Genomic DNA, 21,144 nt, shown 5'->3' with positions numbered 1-21,144 from the left:
AGAAAAGTACATAACAGCTGTGTCTTACCAGTACTCACGTATGTGACAAAAACCTGGAGGCTTACGAAAAGGGTTCTACTTAAATTGAGGACGACGCAACGAGCTATTGAAAGAAGATTGAAGGGTGTAACGTTAAGGGATAACAAAAAGCAGATTTGGTGAATGAACAAGCGCGAGTTAATGACATCCTCGTTGAAATCAAGATAAAGAAATCGGCACGGGCAGGGCATGTAATGAGGAGGCAAGATAAACGATGGTCAATAAGGGTTACTTACTGGATTCCAATGTGATAGAAGCGTAGGAGGGGACGGAGAAAGTTAGGTGGGCGTATGAGATTAAGGACTTTGCAGGGACGACATGACCACAATTAGTACATGACCGGGGTAGTTGGAGAAGTATGGGAGAGGCCTTTGCCCTGCAGTGGGCGTAACTAGGCAGGTGATGATGATGATGGCATAAAAATAAATCGCAAAGTATATGTTCATTTATAGGGAAAAGTTTTTTTTTGAGTTTTAGCCCGAAAGAATAAAAAAATAAAACGTTGTCTAAACTCATTTTAAATTTTTTCGCCAATACTCGCGTCAGCGAACGGACGGGACCAACACTATACGTGGCGTGTATGCTGTTGTCAGTAAGTTAATTTATGGGTAAACTGTTTAGTTTTCGCGAGGAATAGTAAGGTTAAATAAAACGCCGTTTCAACTCATTTCCCGTTTTTTTTTTCGGTGCTAGCGTCAGCTAACGGATGGGATGAACACTAGGCGTGACGTGTTTCTGGTTGTCAATTTTTGCCGAGTGCCCCCTCTTGTTGAATTTATTTCTCTATGTTTAAACGGGTAAGCCAAAAAGAATGCAGGAATTTTACGATTTAACAAAGCGGAGACCAAGACGGAACTGTCAATGGAGCCAAGCCTGAAGAGAAGCGCCGTCTTGGTACGTCCTACAAAATTAATTTCCCATTCCTTTTGTTTTTCGATGGTCGCGTCAGCTAACGAATGGGTTGAACAGTAGGCGGGACGTGTTGCCAATTTTTGTCGAGGATGCCCTTTTGTGTAATTTGTTTCTCTATGGTAAATAGGTTTATTAACGTAACAGCCAACACGCGGTCTGCCAATGGAGCCAGCTACCAAGCGAAAAGCGCACTCTTGGTGCATTAAACAAACTCTATGGTTGCCCTGCCATCTCTAACTATGTTTCTCTTTATGTCTCAAACACAACTGTGCTTATGGAAATGCCGATAAAGCTCTATTTACGGAATACGTCCGCCGCCCATGTCTTCATATGCAGACATCCTTTTCTCCCAGTGAAGAACACAAGTCTTCTCGTTTCGCTATATGGAATATATTTGCTATTCCTCTACGTAGCTTCACAGCACACTAGGGCGTGACATCATAATGATTTTACCGCTGAACAGAATATATTAAATCTTCGCGAAGCGGCAATCGCAATGCCGACGCCAAGTTCTTACCTCCCATTACTGTGAAGCTCCCAATAAATAATGCGAAAACTAGCATTTACACGAGCCCGTCCATACGGAAAATGCTCATTCCGTGTATTTTTTAGAAATATCGGATTGCCACTTATGAAACATTTAGCAAATTTTTATCCTGCGTTAAATGACACCTTTGCAGGCCTCTGAAATAGATCACGCCGCCATAATAGAGAGCTTTAGCAGAGCGTTTACGGTCCGCTCCGCTGTGACCGGCGTACCATAAGAATTGGCACATAGCCACTAAGAGAACGCTACCGGGAACACAGACGCGCCTGCGCACAATGCTCATTGCAGCAGCGAAACATAGAACGCTGCCAAAGTTGCGTGAGGAACTCGATTTTGCGAAGCGTCAGGGTGCGTATAATTGCTGCCTTCGTCGTTTTACAGCGCAGCAGAGAGCACGTAACTGGCGTTTCTATGAGACGCGCTTGTTAGATGAGCGAAGTCAATGCTTTCTATGCAGCCAAATATGCGCGGAGCGGAGCGCAAGCAACGCTCTGCTAAACCTTTCTAATGAAGGGACGCTCCGTATCGCGTTGATTACGCGTCTGGTCTGAATCGCATCTCGTCGTCGGCGCATGCGCGGCGACGCAAAATGGCCGCATGTCGGCGTCCTTGGAGTTGCCGACTTTGCTGAACGGGCGCTGGAGTTCGTTATAATAACTCTATACATAATATGCACGTGTCGTCACATCGGCTGCTGTCCTCGGCTTCCGCACTACCTTCCGCCATCTTGGGGCAGCTTATCAACAGGCGCGCGCATAGGCTGGCATAGGCCTATAGGTTTCCCAACATGGCGCTGCCGTAAACCGGAAGCCGCGTAGTATCGTTGAATGAAGTACGTGCATGCATTGTGTAGGTGAACGTTGGTGCCTTTTTTCTGTGTGATGCCAGCCGCGGCAGCTTAGTGCGCAAGGCGTTTCACTGCTGAGCTCAAGGTCATCCATTCAACCGCGCCCGCGGCGGCCGAATTTCGACAGGTACGAAATGGAAAAACAAGGCGTAAAAAGAAAGAAAAAAAAACGCGCGTGTACTTGGATTTAGGTGCACGGTAAGGAACCCCAAATTGGTAAAATCACTCTGGGTTCCTCATTATAGCGTGCCTCATAATCAAACCGGGCGTTCAGCGCATAAAACCCGACATTACCATTTCTAGCGTTATGAGCAAGCAAAGTTTCAAAAGTGTCAGTTTCAGCTGCTTTAAGTATTACGTGGGCTAGTCCTCTTATCCCACCCTTTGTCCGCTTTCTCTCCCTTCTGCTCACTAGGGCGGAGGAAGTTGTGGGTTCAAGGCTTCGGGCCGGGGTGGCCCTTACACCGGCTGTGGTGTCAAAGTGACACTGGTCGCATTTAGCACTGGATACCACGTGCCCAGTCTGTTCAGTCAAAGGGAAGGATCGGCAGACGTAACGTACCACCTAATTTGCAGAATCCCAGGCTTACAATCGGAACGCTCGCTTCTCCAACGGCAAGCTTGCCTCAGTCGGATACATGACAATACATTCCAGAAAACACTGCTTCAATTATTATACTACAAAGGCCTCAAGCAAAAAGGATGTCCTCGAACACATTTGGGGTGTTTATCAACCATGTTTCCGAGTGCATTGCGAGATTTCGACGCCACGCCGAGTTTGCATGTGGCGAAAATGGAGCTCATCAAATGTTCAATACATGGACAAAATTTTACGTTTGCAGCTGTGGTTACATTTGTAAAGAAAGCTGGTACCACACTTCGTCCCTCATTTTAATTTTACGCATCTTTTGTACTACCAGTATACTGCCCATTCACTTACTTGTGTGCATATGCTAGCGCACGGGTTAAAAACGTGGCAAGCAGGTACAAGATTGATGTTGTCTTTAGTGTAGGACACAAACTTTGTCAGGCTTGCCAAGCTGTCCGCAAAATAGTGAACGGAGGGGCAAGTGACAAACATGCAGGATGTTGTGTTAACCAAAAGAAGTAGGTGAATCGCAAAATTCAAGTTGTTTATAAAATACCGTGCTCATGGGGAAAGATTTACCTAGGGCAAACAAATATATATTTAAACATCAGGATCCACGAACATGCGCTCAAGTAAGTATGCATGTATAAAAAATGGCATTGGTTCACATTCAGTGGTTCATTGCCACTTACGATTGTGTAAGCCCAATTTTAATAAAACAGGTTTTGTACAGGTATAGAGCGCAAAAAGAAGTGAAATAATGGATTCCTTATACAAGTTTTTCGAGGGTGACAGATACAGCAGCCAACCCTCGATAGCTTTGTCACAGCTATGTAGTACGGCTTTGTTTTATTTAGCTGAAATGATTGCGAACGATCCTTACTAGCGTCAATCGAATCATCGCTACGTGCACTTTCATAAAGCAAGACACATTCTAAATGAGGAAATAATTTTTTGCTCTATATAAATGCTTGTTCCGGGCTTTTTGTCCATTCATCCAACTTTTGACACCAAGTAAGCAGCAGTTGTTCTAGTACGAACCTCCACTGGACTGCATTTGCTGTAAACGTTACAAGCATGTGTCATTTTTGTCTTTAGACCATTTAGGAATACTGCGTGTAGGGGCGAAGGCCGCGAAAGTCGTGAATGGGCGGCATTAGAAACCAAAGCAATCAATTTGCTTCTGCATACACATGGCGTAGAGAATACCCGACGCATCACAGACAACACAAAAAAATATGAAAACATCTCATTTGCAAGCATTCTCCATTCCCGGACGTAATTTCACACACTTTAAGAGCACTAATACAGATGGGACTGCGGTTTTAGAAAACAACTTGGCCTCAGGCGACGCGATGGTACACAGATGCTCTCAGCAAGACCATGCTAGAAGCTCCCAATATTCCTTCTATTCGCACTCAAGACAAATGCGCGGGTGTAATACCGTTTTCAGTCGTTTATATGACAGAAATTTCAAGGTCCTAGTTTCTGAGTTCCTTGGCGTTATCTTTCCCGCGTTTTGCCGCCACAGCAACACACTCCAGTCTTATCATTCATGGCAATTGGTAGTCGGGTTTTCCACAGCGTGAGTACCTAAACAACGTCTAGGTTGGGGTCACAAAAAGCGTCATAAATGTTTCCCACTGAGATGGACGAAACGCCAAACTTACTTTCTCACCACGACCAAGCCGCTTTTCGTAGACTGTGTCAACCCGCCAGGCGCGGTGAGCGTACCTAGAAAGTATCTGAAAAATAACAAAATTATTTGTAATAATGTTCGAGGTCAGAGAAAGCGCTAATGCTTGTCCCAGTAAGATTTAGTTCACGCGAAACTAGCTACGTTACTCAGGCGGGTGCGGCGAACATGCGCAAAAACTACCGGAAAAAGTTAAAATAATGTTGAGGCCCACAAAAAGCGTCGCAACCATCTCCTAGTACGAGTTATTAACTCAAGTTAACTACGCCAAGACAGCAGAGCTGTGTTTCGCTTACTGCGTCACTAGTCTCGGTTCCGTGTTACAAGAGCCTAAATTTCTTGAAATCCATCGCACACTGTCAAACGAAATTTCTCACCTTGCTCTAGTTCGATAGTGCATTCGCGCCATGTCGAAGTACACAACGAAGGCAAGAATACATCCGCAGCATAAGAAACAGGCCACACCCAAAAGATGGGGATCGCCGAACAGGTGAACTTCACATATGGAGCCGGCCTCGCTCGCTTCGGTGGCGTGTTGGCTGATAAACCATGCATATGATGCGTCTGTAGCGCCGCTAACTCTTTGCTATGTAACGCACGAAAAATAAATCGCGAAGTGTTAGTTCATTGATAGCTAAAACGTTTTTGTTTTAGCGGGAAATAATGAAAAATAAATAAAACGCAGTTTAATTTCACTTGACATTCCTTTTTTTTCGATGCTCGCGTCAGCTAACCGATGGCACTAACACTAGCCGTGACGTGTATCCTGCAGCCAGTAAGTTCCTCTATAGGAAAAACGTTTTAGTTTTAGCGAGAAAGAATAAAATAAAAATGAAACGCTTTCTGAATTGATTTCACATTCAGTTTTTTTTTTTTCACTGCTCGCGTCAGCTAATGTATGGGATGAACACTAGGCGTGACGTGTTTCCTGTTCCCAATTTTGGCCGAGTGTCCCGTCTTGTTTAATTTTTTTCCCTGCAGGTAAACGGGTCAGCCGACAACTGAATTAATTTTACTTTGAACGAAGCGGTGATGGAACTGTCAATGGTGCCAAAACGTAAATAAAGCGCAAATTCCTTTCACATTCCCTTATTTTTTTTCCCATGGTCGGGTCAGCTAGAGGATGGGGTGCACACTAGACGGAAGGTGTTGCCTGTTGCCAGTGTTTGCCGGATGTCGCCTCTTGTTTGATTTGTTTCTCTATTATCCAGAAGTTTTCGTATTTAAAGAGGTGTTGCCAGGATCAGAATGGTCTATGGGGCCAGCTACCTAACGAAAAGCGCGCTCCTGGTACGTTTCACAAACTCCATAGTTGCCCAGCAGTCTCTGCATAAGCTTCTCTTCAGTTCCCCAGCGGAAATGCGCGAATGCAATTGCTGATTAAACAGTATTCGCGTAAAATATACTCCGCCGGCGTCTTTATATGTAGAACTTCTCTGGAATTAAAAAATGCTAGGCTTCTTGTTTCGCTACATGAAGTATATTTACGCGTCCACTACGTAGCTTAATAGCCCACCAAGGCACAACATTATAATGCTTTTACCGCTAAACACATTAGAATAAATCTGCGCGAAGTGGTAACCACAAAGGCACCGCCAAGTTCCTGCCTCCCATTTCGGTCACGCTCGCAATAAATGATGCGAAAACTAGCATTTACACGAGAACGTCCACACGGACAATCTGTAAACGTTTGTCAGCGTATTGTGGAGAAGTATGGGGTCGCCATTTGTAAAACATTTAGCTAATTATTGGCGTGCCTTAAAGGATGCCTTTGCGGGAACCTTAACAAGATAGCACCTCCATAATCAAGAGAGCCTCCGTATCGCTTAGATTGCGCGTCTCGTCTGAATGGCATCTCGTCGTCGGCGCAAGGCGGCGGCGCAAAGTAGCAACATGGCGGCGTCCTGTCAGTTGCACGTCTCAATGCATGAGTGCCAGATTTGCATATGTTGCCTCGATAAGTGAACGTTGGGGCCTTTTTTATGTGTGACGCCAGTGGTGGCAGCTTGGTGTGTAAGGCGCTTCACTGCTGAGCGCAAGGTCGTACATTAAATCGCGGCCATGGCGGCCGAATGCCCACGGGAAAAAGGAACAGAAATACGCGCGTGTGCTTGGATTCAGGGGCACGTTGAAGAATTCGAAATTGATAAACTCACTCCGAGTCCCTCACTGTAGCGTGCCTCATGAGCAAAGCGGACTTTTGGTGCGTAAAACCCAACATTCAAATTTCTAGCGTTATGAGCGAGTGAAGTTTCAAAAGTGTTAGTTTCAGCCACTGTATATATTTCGTGGGCAAGTGCTCTTATCCCACCCTGTGTCTTCTTCCGCCCCCTTCACCTTACTAGGGCGGAGGAAGTTTTGCTTAGAAGGCTTCGGGCCAGGGTGGCCCTTACAGCAGCTGCGGCCTCAAAGTGGAATTGATCATATTCAGCAGTGGGTGCTACGTGTCCAGACTACTCAGTGCCAGTGACGGATAGGCAGATGCCGCGTACCACCTAATACGCACAGGTCCAGGCACACAATTGGAACTCTCGCGTCTCCTATTGCAACCTTGCCTCCGCTACATGCAGTGTCGCATCCAGCTATGACCGCTGGGCACACGGCAATAGATTCCCCAAAACACAGCTTCAATTAGTGCACTACACAGGGCTTACAGCACAGATATAATAGAGATATACACATCAAGGATTAAGGCTTCAGGACAAGTCGTGATCACAATAAAAACATATAAAAACTCTCTCTTGGAACTCGTAATACGCTGTTTATCAACTATGTCTGCGAGTGCCATGGGCAATTTCGACGTCGTGCCGAGTTTGCATCTGGCAAAAATGGGGATCCTAAGATGTTTAATGCATGGCGAAAATTTTAAAATTTTTAGCTGTAGTTACATTTGTAAAGAAAACTGGCGTCACACTTCGTCCCTTTTTTCCATTTTTACGCAGAGTTTGTATCATTACCAAAATTCATTGTTCAACTAAACAAGACACTTGAACATGTTGCTTGAAAAAAAGAGGTATACCGAGGGTGATGCGTAGACGACACCAAAAGTGTCAGATTTAACCACAGCTGCTGCAGTAAATTAAGTATTCACGCAGGGCGGAAGCGTTTGAAATGTGTTTCACGAAGGGGGGGGGGGGGGGGCTGCAGAATTTAGCACGCTTTCCAGGGACCACGATTATTGCCCTAATGATTATTTTGCCTTCGAGGCCAGGCACTCATGAGGTCTGGCCAGTCTGAGCTGACAAGCGAAGTGTATACCACTCGCGCTAACGATAGTGTCTGCTCAGTGTTGCAACGTCACATGCCGCGCAAAGTACTTAAATTTCAAACCAAACGCCGTTTGCAGTTCTCCGCGGAGGCGCCGCCTCCCAACGAGGGAGTCCATGATTGTATCGCGCAAGTGCGCCTATGTACATGGCAGCCCTTTGACGCCGCTCATAGTGACACGTGACTACAAAAATTATTTAAGCCAACATCATTTATTCGTTTGCTATGTTGTTTCAATGGAGGACTTAGAGCGAAGAGAAGTAATGAAACACGCAAGCCTAATGTCCTCGTGTTTTTCTTTTACTTCGTGCCGTATGGTAAGAGAGATGTACTTCCAATTCGTCTCCTTGTTCCCACGTCACGCATTTGCGGGCGCAGTAAACCAAACTAGGTCGTTTCTGCTTGCGTATTCCATCGCCGCGGTCATGCTCTTTCATTCTCTCACGCCTACCTCATTGCTCGCGATTACGGCGCTGATCAGGTGTTCTTGTGCATGCAGAACGCGAGAAATCACTTGCTGCGCAAAACAAGACAGACAAAAGAGCTCGCCCGCGATACCGTCACCGGAACTTTACCACTCAGCAAAAATGCGACAGAGCAAATAGAAGGCACGACCGGTGACGTATCCGTCAGGCCATCCTCCGGCCGTGGCATGGGAGAGCGAAGGGGCGGAATTTCGCTTGCTGAGCCTAGAGAGGCAAAATGGAGAGGGCGTCTATTTGGGTGGTTACGCTCGTCTGCTGCAATCACGGGTTAGTGCCACGGCAAATATTCCTATCTCTACTATTATTGATCGAATTTAAAGAAGTGTTTCCGTAGAACGCTCCTTAGAAGGCACGTAACCACATCCAAAGGATAACCAAAATATAATTGTGGCTCTGTGAGGGTTCTCCTAAAAAGGGCGCTTACCATAGCACTTGTGCTAACCTGATAACCTCGCTGACATTAATGACCCATTAACCTTCAGACAAAAAATATCTGCATATTTGGCTAGTACTTAGCTAAAAACTAGTATCTGTTCAGTTTTGTTATTTTTAACTTCATTGCTATTTATTTATGTAAGCATTTCTTCTAAGGTTGTTTGCTTTACTGTATACTGAAAAGCTAACACCTGTTCGTTTACCTTCCTTGCTTTTTATTTTTGTTTACTTCGCGTTCTTTGTTTATTATTTGATTCTCTTTTTGTTCATACTTATGTAACAAAAGCTATGTTTTTGCTCCGCATTTGTTATCTGTACCGCCCCCCTCACGCAATACTCCTTCTGGAGCCTGTGAGGTATATGAAATTAATAAATAAATGTGCGCATGCCTATGTACCAGTTTTCGTATTAAAGAAGGTCACAGTTTCGTCCAAATGGCGGAGTACTTAATTGCAATAGTGAAGTGCTAGACAACTACGCGTCGTAAGGTTGATAGTTTTATGGGCTACCTAGCTAAACGTAAACATTTTCTTGCTAAAAAAAAATAGCAAGCACGATCTCATGTGCACCTAGTCAAACAGGAGCCACGTTGTCATGATGAAGTACTGTCGGCATCAAGAATGGAACTCTTGGAGCAGCCTCTCACTTCAGGGCATTTGCGACAAGTGAGTTTACGCGATCTCTAACACTTATGGACGCTGGAAGACAACGCACGTGAAGCGACACGCCATCTTGGCTCCCTCCACTCTGCGCCCGCTGTAGGTTACCTCCGATGTACCGCACGCAACCAGGGAATGTGCTCAACCACCCGAAGAACCATGCGCAGCCACTGGCCCCGACCTTCCCAGCCCGTCCCATGTGTGCCATACTATGGCCACCATACATACATACATACATACATACATACATACATACATACATACATACATACATACATACATACATACATACATACATACATACATACATACATACATACATACATACATACATACATACATACATACATACATACATACATACATACATACATACATACATACATACATACATACATACATACATACATACATACATACATACATACATACATACATACATACATACATACATACATACATACATACATACATACATACATACATACATACATACATACATACATACATACATACATACATACATACCTACATACATACATACATACATACATACATACATACCTACATACATACATACATACATACATACATACATACATACATACATACATACATACATACATACATACATACATACATACATACATACATACATACATACATACATACATACATACATACATCGTAGTACGTGTACGTACGCAGTGCACAAGTATCCGGAAGAATTTAACTTTGTTGTCTTTTTGTTGAACAATGTCCATAACTTGTACAATCTCGAGGGCCGAAATTGAAGGGCAATTTCTTGAAATTCATCAAAGGGTTTTAATGCGGGCTTACAATTGATAAGCCCTACCCTTAGTTCAGCTCAACGACAGATTTTTTATTTATTTATTAATTTATTTATTTATACATACAGGTGTCGAATCAGCCAGGTAGGGCGGGAGGTGAGCGAGATTATACTGAGTGACGTAAAAAAAATTACCGACGATTACGTTACATCCTAATGCGAAATTTGAGCGCAGCAAAATAGATTGAGGCAAAGAAATCGAGCAACACATGTATGCGCTATCACAGAATTTTTTTTAATTTTTCACACGTATTCCTTTAACAAAGACTCCACTAACAGTTCTTGACAGTCATGAAGGAAGCTTTGTGGTCGGAGAAATAGACTGATATATGTTCGACTTGGTACACCAATGCTTGATTCTCAAAGACGAGATCTATACAAGTGCCTCGCGAAGTTGTCACAGCCGTGGGACGCGTTACGATGGCTCTCTGATTGCCACCGCACAGGGCGAACGGCAGCGGCAATTTCGGCTCGGGCGGTGCACAAATACAGATCCGCCGCCACCGATCTGGCTCTCTGATTGCCACCGCACAGGGGTTGCATTGGAGGAGGAGCGAAGAAAGGAATTAAGTTCGAGCCGGCGCTTTGACAACCGGAGACTCGCAGGAAGTGGGGGGAGGGGGGCGGCGTGTACACCCAGCGGCAAACGATGGGGGCAGAAGCGCGCGCAGCAAGCGGACAACACGATAAAGGCAGGACGGAAGAGATAGCAGCGACTGACTGATGCCGCTGACGCCGATAGTGAGTCAACCCCAGCTGCGGAGTTGGTTTCAGGGACAACGCCACCGATGCCGACACAAACAATATGATACCCTCGCTTCCGCAGCGCTAAGAACCAGGTCTAGCCGTGGGAAGGTGGTCACGTATTCGTCGACGTGCCGGGGCCTACGTGAAATAACCGGCGCGTCGGGAACTGAAGAGCCCCCTATCCGCCACACAAGAACAGGGGGGAGGGGGACCCTTTCCTCCTCTTTCTGCATGGCGGCGACGGTGTTCTATGCAGTCACGTTATCTTGACTCTCTAGCGGCGTCAGCGGCATGCAGCGGTATCAGTCGGTCGCTGCTAGCGCTGGGGGGACGCGAAACCCAGGAACGGACGCCAAAGAGCTGCGCTCTAAAAAGAAAGGGAAAGGTTTTTCCCCTTTTTCACTTTTTGCTTTTATTCCTTTCTTATTTTGGTTTTACATTAGTGATGACTGTTGCCTAGACCAAGGAAATAATTTTGGGTGGTCCTGCGCAATAGCAGCCCCTCCTCCCTCCCCCTGTGTACATAAAGCCCTGTTTTCCATGAATAAAATTCAGTTGAAGTCCGGCGTTCGTGTTGTCTTTCTCTTCTCGTCCGTGTTCAATTGTACGCTGGAACGATGTTTCAGAATACTAATCACAACCAACTAGCCCAGCTGTCGATACTTAGCGATATCGTTTCAGATGCTTTTTTTCCCGTTGCTTGCGTGAGCTAACGCATAAGTTTACGACTAGCGATTACGGGTTTCGTCTAGCCAGTTCTTGTTGAATTTCTTTCTCTATGATTTACACAAAATTCCTTTCAGATGCTTTTTTTCGGTGCTTGTGTGAGCTAACGCATAGGCTTACGACTACCGATTACGGGTTTCGTCTTGCCAATTCCTTTCTCTATGATTACACACAAGAAGCCTTCGCCATGGAAGTCGCTGCAGCCGTGTCGATGGAGCCAGCATCCAAACGAAAAGCGCACTCATGGTACGTTACACAAACCCCATAGGTGCACTGGAATCTCCACACAAGTTTCTTCTTCAGTTCTCAAAATGAGCTGGGCTTATGCGAACGATGATCAAAAAGTACTTGCGTAAAACATCCACAGCTCGCGTCTTTATATGGAGACCTCTTTTCTTTTATTGAAAAATGCTAAACTTTTTTATTTGCATTACGGAGTATATTTGCCCGTCCACTAGCTTAATGACGCAATAAGGCATGACATCGCAATAATTTCACCGCTAAACACATTAGAGTAAATCGGCGCGAAGTGGCAACAGGGAAAGTTGCCGCCTAGTTGCTATTTCCCATTTCTGCTAGGGTCACAATATGCAATACATGATGCGAAAACTATCATTTACACGAGCACGTCCATACGGACAGTGTGTAAAGCTCCTGCATATTTAGGAGAAATACAGGATGACCATTTATGATTCGTTTCGCTTATTTTTATCGTGCCTTAAATTTTGCGTTTGCAGGCCTCTGAGCAAGATAACGCCATCATAACGAAGAGGGGCTCAGCATCGCGTTGATTGCGCGTCTTGCCTGAATCGCATCTCGTCCTTGGCGCATGCGCGGCGGCGTAATGTAGCCACATGGCGGCGTCCTCGCAGTTGTAGATTTAAATGCATGGGCAAGGTCGACCCAAATAGGTTGCGAAGCTTCAAACGAAAGCAGTTCAGTAAAAATTCTCACCGACATCAGCAAGGGTGGTTATGGGAACAGTGACAGGAAAAGATAAAACATCGGAAAAGATTGGAAAAGATTATAGCGTTTTTTAATTCAAGCGAGACACAGTTACATTCATTAGCGAATAATAAAATTCTTGGTTCCATTTTACACATTCCTGAGGAGTTAAAGAAACAGGAGTTTCTTTAGTTCTCTTCTTACTAAAAAACACATTTCTTTTCAGCGCCCACTGTTACGGAGGCGTTGACGCCGCAATTGCTCTTCGTGCAATGTACCTTTTGAAGCGCGCAGAAAGGCACGCTCGTAAAGTTAACCTGTTGAAATACGCCCCCCTTCCCTTCCCCCCCCCCTCCCACGTTGTGCTTTCTTACTTGTCGAGGTTTGTCTGAATTTGGTGACTCGTGGTAACTTCATCACCTAGAGCACTTCACACATGCACTCATGAGCACTCCAACCTAAAGCTTTCGTTGGCCTCCAAAGAAAGTATGTTCTCTGCAGGGGTGCGATTTCGACAACCGTAGGGTTGGCTTTTTTCTGCATCGCTTTCCGCGCTGAATGCTCGATACGCTCATCAAGTCGAATGGCGGAGCATTCGAATACATAGCTTTAAAGGCAGGCGAACAAAACAAGTTTCGCGCCTTCCAAAACAAAATGGCTTCACTTCTGTTTTCAACGGATATGACATCACACTATTTTTTTTCTGCCGGAATTGTTCCCTCTACATACACATGGCGCTAAGCCACATGAGCCGGCGATAAACCGCCATGTTTTGAACGTATGGACTCCTAGGGAAGCTTCGTTACCAGGTATATTTACCTTGGCATGGGCGCACGAGTTAGCTTTGTTAACTCGATAGGTGAGCGTTGGAGCCTGTTTTGTGTGCCACTGTCGCTTAGTGCGTCAAGCTTTTCACTGCTGAGCTCAAGGTCCTACATTCAACAGTGGCCACGGCGATGGAATTTCGATGGGGGCGAAAAGGAAAAAGAAGACGAAAAAAGAATAAGAAACAAAAAGACGAACGCGTACCTGGATTTAGGTGCACCTTAAAGAACCCAAAATTGGTAAACTCGCTACGAGTCCCTCATTATGGAGTGCCTCATAATCAAAGCGGGTTTACGGCACGTAAAACCGAACAGTAAAATTTCTAGCGTTATGAGCAAGCAATGTTTCGAAAGCGTCAGTTCCAGCCACTATATATATTGCGTGGGCAAGTGCTCTTATCCCACACTCTGCTCCATTATCCCACTTCTGCTCCCTCCCCGTTCCCCTTACTAGGGCTGAGGAAGTTGTGGTTAAAAGGCTTCGGACCGGGGCGGCTCTTACGCCAGCTGTGATCTCAAAGTGGAACTGGTTGCATTTACCATGGCGTGCTGCATGCCCAGACTGCTCACTCCCAGTGACGGATAGGCAGATGCGTACCACGTAATATCTAGAATTCCAGGCTTACGATCGGAATGCTCGCGTATGCGACTGCAAGCTTGCCTCCGCTACAGTGACACAACCAGCTATGACCACTGGGTCCTTGATAAAAGATTCCACAAAACGCACTGATTCAATTAGTACACTACGCAGGCCTGACAACAGACATATATTACAGACATACACATCAAGCATCAAGGCTTCAGGGCAATTCGTTATCAAAATTAAAAAATATATGAAAAGGAAATGCTCGAACTCGTTACACGGTGTTTATCAACCATGTCTCCGAGTGTTTCGAAGATTTCGACGTCCCGCCGAGTTTGCATGTGGCGAAAATGGGGCTCATTTGACGTTTCCTGCATGGCGAAAATTTTCATTTCGTAGCTGTGGTTACATTTGTAAAGAAAACTGGTCGCACAGACTGTCTCTAATTTCAAATTTTACGCATGCTTTGTATCATTACCGAAATTCATTCTTGATGTAGACAAGGCACTTGATTATATAGCTTGAAAAGAAGAGGCACGACGTGGGTAATGCGTAGACGAAATCAAAAGCGTCTGATTTAACCGCAGCTTTTGTATTAAATTACGTATTCGATCAGCGCGGGAGCCTTTTCAATTTGTTTCATGAAGGGGGCTGCTGAATTTAGCAGGCTTTCCTGGAACAAATATTACTACCTTCGATATTATGTTCCCTTCATGGACTGGCCCCTCACCAGGTCTGACCATAATGAGCTAAGAAGCGCACTGCATACCAGGCGCGCTAACGGTCGTGTCTGCTACGTATTACTTTCTTATGCGTCGCGCTAAGAGCTTAAATGTTGCACGAAACGCCGTTTGCCGTTCTCCTCGCGGGCACCGCCCTTCCAGAGAGAAAGTCGACGTATATCGCGCAAAGGTGCCTACGTACATGGCAGCGCTGTGACGTCACTCGTAGTGACACGTGACTTCAATAATAATTCATGCCGAAATAATTTTTTCGTTTACTACGATTCTTCAAAAGATGAGTTCGAGTTAAGAGAAATAATGAATCATACTAGTGGAATGTCCGCATGTTTTTATTTCACTTCGTGCCGTGTGGCAATAGAAGTACTTCCGTTTCGTCTGCTTGTTCCGATGTAACACCGTTGCGCGCGCAGACAACGATTCTGTGTCGTTTTCTAGCGTATTCCAACGCCGCCATCATGCTCCTTCGTCATCTCACGGCTGCCGTGAGATGTAATATATCGCAATTGCTACGGAAGCGTGGATGTATGATTTTCCCCTTTGTTAATTACTTCTCTCCACCTTGCGGGTTTCTGCAGAACTATTACATCATGAAATAATTTCTAAAAATATCTGCGCTACTCTCAACCCTGCTCGCAGCCGCTGCATTTCTTGGGAGTGAAATGCGAAAACACCCTTTGTACTTAGATTTAGGTGCATGTTGAAGAACACCTGGTGGTCCACATTTCCGGTGTCCCCCAGTAGGGCGAGCCTCATGATCGGAACATGCATTCGGAACTTAAAACACCATATTTATTCATCTTAACCCCACTGTTTCAAAGCTTTGGCTGATGTGCATGTCGAAAGGAACGTCTCCAACGAATTTCACTGACATCCACAGTGCTCCAAATATCGCAGAAGTTAACCTATATGCTCAATAAGTTAAGCACAGAAGTATCAATGACGTTCTGTATTGCCCGCCGTGGTTGCTATTGTGTTGGGTGGCTCAGCATGAGGGCGCGGGATCGAATACCGACCTTGGCGGCCGCATTTCGACGGGGGCGAAATGCGAAAACACCCGTGTACTTAGGTTTAGGTACAGTTTAAAGAAACCGAGGTGGTTCAAATTTCCGGAGTGCCATAATACAGCGTGCCTCATAATCAGATCGGGGTTTGGGCCCGTAAGATCCCATACTATAATTTTTGTGATGTCCAGTATTTATTGAAAGTTCGACCTAGTACAATGTCAGTGGAGCGAATGCTTAACCCTTTGAGGGTCGATTTTTTTCGCCACATGCGACCACTCAGGATCGATTTTTTTTTATTGCACATAAAAATTCTTCAGGGGGAGCTATTTCGAAAAAAAATTACTGTAATTTTTCTAGGGTGACCGTTAAGTGAGAAAAAAAAATGTTTGGCGTTGGCATATATGAACTGTTTATTCAAGAAAAACAATAAAAATAGCAAATAAAGTTATAAGATTTTCAAAAAATTGGCGCATTGTTATACACAATGTGCACACGAGAAAAAAACACAAGAAAAATGCGCACACAAAAATTTTTTGCAAGTCTCAAATGTTCCTTTTGCACTAATACTTCTTCAGCGTGTGGAATTTCTTGAAGCATGGCTCCACGCAGAGCGGTTTGTTGCACTCAGCGCGCATGTACCTTGTATGGTATGAAGGACTTTATTTAGGTCCTGAGGGATCAGTCTGTCCTCGCGATGTTTTTGCTGCTGAGTGGTGTTGGCGCAGACATGGCACCTCCTCTGGGTACTGCTTCCCTGAGCAGACGTGGGAGGCAACTTCGGAATAAAGGGCCAAAAAAGGAAACGCATGCACGGCGGCATCCTTCGTATGCGGAGCCCTGTGAGCAACAACCGAGCGGGTAACAGGCGGTCACCTTTTGAGTGACAAGAACGAAATAGCCATCAGTTTTGCGAGCAAAAGAAGCCGAAACCGCGTGCGGAACAAAACCGAAACTAACCGCCGCGCGCCCGCGAGCGCGCCAATGCGCGAGCGGTAGCAGACGCGCCGGAGCAAGAAAAAAGTATAGAACAAAAACTGATAGAGAGAGACGCGAGAAAAAAATTTCATGTATTCCCACATAGTAGCACCACATGCCAGGCAAGAAAAAGTTAGGAAATTAGCGCGCGTTTTAAACGTACAGACGGCGCCGTAAATATACGGCGTCGACCATTTTCGGACCTGTTCGCGGCGCCGTATATTTACGGCTTCGACCCTCAATGGGTTAAGAAAAATGCACTATATATTATGGCGAAACGGTTTAGGCCAGAAGAAGAAATGAAGAAAAGGGAAAGACCCGATATACAGTCTAAGAAAAAGCGCGCCGATTTTATAGCTAAATGGTTAAGCTTAGAAGAACGCATGAATTTCTATATTTAATCAACGTCGGGAGCAACCTGCTGTCAATGGAGCCACAGCATAACGAAAAGTGCGCTCCTTGTATGGCACAAAAACTCCATGGGTGCCTCGGGATCTTTGCAAAAGTTTTTTATTCTTTCCCGAAGGATGCAGAGTATAAACAATTTCTAATCAAGCAATAATTACGCGAAATATACAGAGCTTGCGTCTTTATATCGAGATCTTCCTTAATGCTGTATAATATGCTAGCCTTCCCGTTTTGCTCTATGGAGTATATGATATTGTCCACCCAATGCGTGGCTTGATAGCACACCAAGTCATAACATCCTAATTATTTTACCGCTAAACGCAATGGACTAAAGTGCGCGAAAAACAGTGGCAACGGCAAAGGCGCCACCAAGTTGCTACCTGAAATTTGCCTCAGGCTAATAATATTCAACATATAATATCAAACTAGACCTTACATGAGCACGCCTTTGTCGAAAACTTGCAAAGCTCAGTCCATGCATTTTGGAGAAATATCGGATGGACATTAATAAAACGTTTAGCTCATTTTTACCTTGCGTTAAGGGCTGCATTTGCAGGTTCCTGAACAAGATGGCGCCACCATAGGAGGCTCCGTTTCGCGTTCATATCGCTCCTCGTCCGAATCGAATCTCGTCGTCGGCGCCTGCGCGGTGTCGCAAAGTTGCAACATGGCGGCGCCCTTGCAGGTCCCGATTTCACTGCATGAGCGGTGTGGCGAGCGTTTCTTCTATAGAGTTGGTTATATTATCGCTACAGCTGAACGTTGCAGTCTTTTTTACAGTAATACCAGCCGCGGTAGTTCAGTGCTTAAGGCGTTTCACTGCTGAGTTCAAGGTCGTCCATTCAATAGCGGGCACGGCAGCCGACTTTCGATTGGAGCAAAATGAAAAAAAAAGACGACAAAAAAGAAAAAGAAAAAGGTAACAAAACACGCTCGTGTACTTGGACTTAGGTACAGGGTAAACAACCCTAAATTGGAAAAGCCAAACCGAGTCCCTCATTGTAGCGTACTGCATACTAAAAGCTGTTTTTCAGCACATAAAACCCAACATACCAATTTCCAGACTGATGAGCGAGCGAAGTTTCAAATGCGTCAGTCTCAGCAACGATAAAAATTGCCTGGGCATGTACTCTTATCCCACTGTGTGTGTGTGTGCTTCTTCCCCGTTGCCGTACTAGGGCGCAGGAGTTCTTGCTTAGGAGGCGTCGGGCCGGAGTGGCCCTTACAGCGGCTGTGATCTCAAAGTTACACTGGTCGCATTTACCACTGCGTGCTACCTGCCCAGACTGCTCAGTCCCAGTGATGGATAGGCAGATGCGTACCACCTAATCTGCACAAGTCCACGCTTACGATCGGAACGCTCACCTCTCCTACTGCAATTCGGCCTCCTCTTTGAGTGACGCAATCACCTATGACCGCTACATACGTGATGACAGATTCCACAAAACACTACTTCCATTCATACACAAGACAGGCCTCACACAACCCACGTAATACAGATTACCCACGAATAATTAAGCCTTCAAAGCAAGTTGTTATCGTATTTTAAGTATATATAAAATAAAGAAGCGCTCGAACACGTTGCAATTGGTTTATCAGCCGCGTTTCCCGGAGTCGTGGAAAACTTCGCCATCACACCGAGGTTGGGTGTGGCTAAAATGGGGCTCATCTTATGTTTAATGCATGGCGAAAATTTTAAGTTTGTAGCAGGGATTACATTCGTAAAGAAAACTGGTCCCACAAACTCTCCGTCTTTTCAATGTTTATGCATGGTTTTGTACCATTTCTCAGATTTATTGCTAAACTGAACAAGGCAATTGACTGAATTGCTGTAAAAGATCGGTTATGTTATGGTGGATCCACAGGAGAAATCAAAAGCGTCAAAATTACCCACAGCGTTCGTAGGTAAGAATGAATGCCAGCAGCGTACAATTAAGTACGCTGCTGGCACGCTGCAAGAAAGCGTAACATTAAGTACGCTTTCCAGGGAGAAGTATTACTGCCAGCGTGATTATATTGGCTTCAAGGCCGGGTTGACCAGGTCTGGCCAGCTTTAGCTGATAACCGCAGTAGATACCACTCAAGCTGACGATCGCGTCGGCTAAGTATTGCATCATTACACGCCACGCAAAGTGTTTAAATGTCAAAGCAAACGCTGTTTGCCGTTGTCTTCACGGGAGCCGCCCTCCCACCGAGAAAGTCGACGTATATCGGGCAAGTGCACCTATGTACGTGGCATCGAAGTGACGTCACCCATAGTGACACGTGACTTCATAAATTATTCAAGGTGACATCATTTACACGTTTACTGTGTTGTTTCCATAGACCAGTTAGGGTTTGGAGAAATCTCGAAACACACAAACGGAATGTGCGCATGTTCTTTCTTTTTTACATCGTGGCGTATGGTAAGGGATATGTACTTCCGTTTCATCTGCTTGTTCCCACGTCATGCAGTCGCGCGCGCGGAGAACGAAACTATGTCGTTTTCTACCGTGTTCAATCGCCACGATTATGCTCTCTCATCATCTAACAGGTGCCTCGTTGCTCGTGAATATGGCACAGATTAAGTGTTGTCGTGAAGGAGGTGTTCTCGCCAGCTGCGCGAAAAGTAACAAACGCAACCGCTTGTGCGGGAGACCACCCTCCAAAGTGGACTCGTCGTCCTTTCGACAGGTTCACTGACATGCTGACCATACTTTTGACCAATGCTAAGAACTCTAGTTAGGAGACAAGTTATACATTGTTTGAGGCTGCAAAAACAAATTAAAACGTTTCCATGCATGATCCCGTCAACCCGGCGCAACATTTACGTGCAGTCACACGAGCTGGCTTGCAGTCACATTAAATTACATTATTAGTTACTGAGAGAAGAGAAACTGCCATTGTCAAACGCAGTACGAATAACACATAAGTGGCGCATTTATGATCATCATGGATGCGACAACCAGCTGATAAAATTCAATGTTCTCTTGAGACATAGGGGAAAGTGGAAAAAAACTCGCCACTGGTGAATTGTCATACAGTGCGTAGGATTCTCCGGAACCATTCCCGAGGAATCTTATACCAGGGGGAAATTGTTCGAACACCTTCCTTATACTCCACTCTTGAAACCAAGACTGCCGCAGTTTAGATGTCGAGCCACTCCCTAATACACCACGCACACTGATGATATCGGCAGTAAACTCGTTTGTAGCGCCAGTCTTGTTTTGGTAAATGAAAACAAAATTATTGTCGTGTTGTTTTTTGCGGTCCTACAATTTGCCCGCCGACATCCTCGCCTGCATTCCAACGCGCCCTCCTCAGATGCTTCTTGCTGTTGTTGCTGACAGAATACTCTCGGTGGGTGCGTTTTCAGCGTGAACCTTCATCGCAGAAGCTTTCGCTTTCGCTGAAAATGTGCCTCTGGAAACGCTGCGTTCCGTATGCACTTACTCGGCTAATTCAGGTCTCTGCGTTCCTCGTCCCTTAGCAATTTTTTAATGCATAAGCATTTTTTGGCGAGCTCCCCAGCCCTGTCACGCGCAAGGTGCACGGCATCGTATGTGCACGAAAACGCATAATTCGCAACTTTAAGACATTTAGTCGTTGTGATAATGTGAATACATATTATTGGTAGCGTTTAGCGATGTAGAACAATTTAGAGCAAAATAAAGATACCCGTAGGAATGCAGTTCTAAGAAAATGCATGGGAAAGTTTATAGTATGGATAAAGCAGCGAAAATTTGAGAGTGGGTGAACTTGAAATTTGGCCTTGGGGAAAAATTGAAATTTGGAAATGGGCCAACTGACATTTCTGGGTGAGCGAACTTGAAATGTAGGATGGGCGAAATTTAAATTTCAACCTGGGGCAACTACAATTTGGG

The 21,144-nt window shown here is 45.2% G+C and overlaps 1 long non-coding RNA gene across 1 annotated transcript in view; it reads right to left on the bottom strand.

The window, feature by feature from the left end:
• The window catches only part of LOC139049836 (uncharacterized), a 166,197-nt gene that overhangs the window by 53,122 nt on the left and 91,931 nt on the right, over positions 1-21,144 (bottom strand). Inside the window, exon 2 of the long non-coding RNA XR_011508601.1 lies at positions 4,605-4,679. This is a non-coding gene — a long non-coding RNA (uncharacterized lncRNA). The remainder of the gene's footprint in view (positions 1-4,604; positions 4,680-21,144) is intronic.

The sequence above is a fragment of the Dermacentor albipictus genome, chromosome 9, assembly GCF_038994185.2.
Source record: "Dermacentor albipictus isolate Rhodes 1998 colony chromosome 9, USDA_Dalb.pri_finalv2, whole genome shotgun sequence".
Classification (NCBI taxonomy): domain Eukaryota; kingdom Metazoa; phylum Arthropoda; class Arachnida; order Ixodida; family Ixodidae; genus Dermacentor; species Dermacentor albipictus.
Note: the sequence above shows the minus strand (reverse complement) of the source record. Positions and strands in the feature narration are given on the sequence as shown.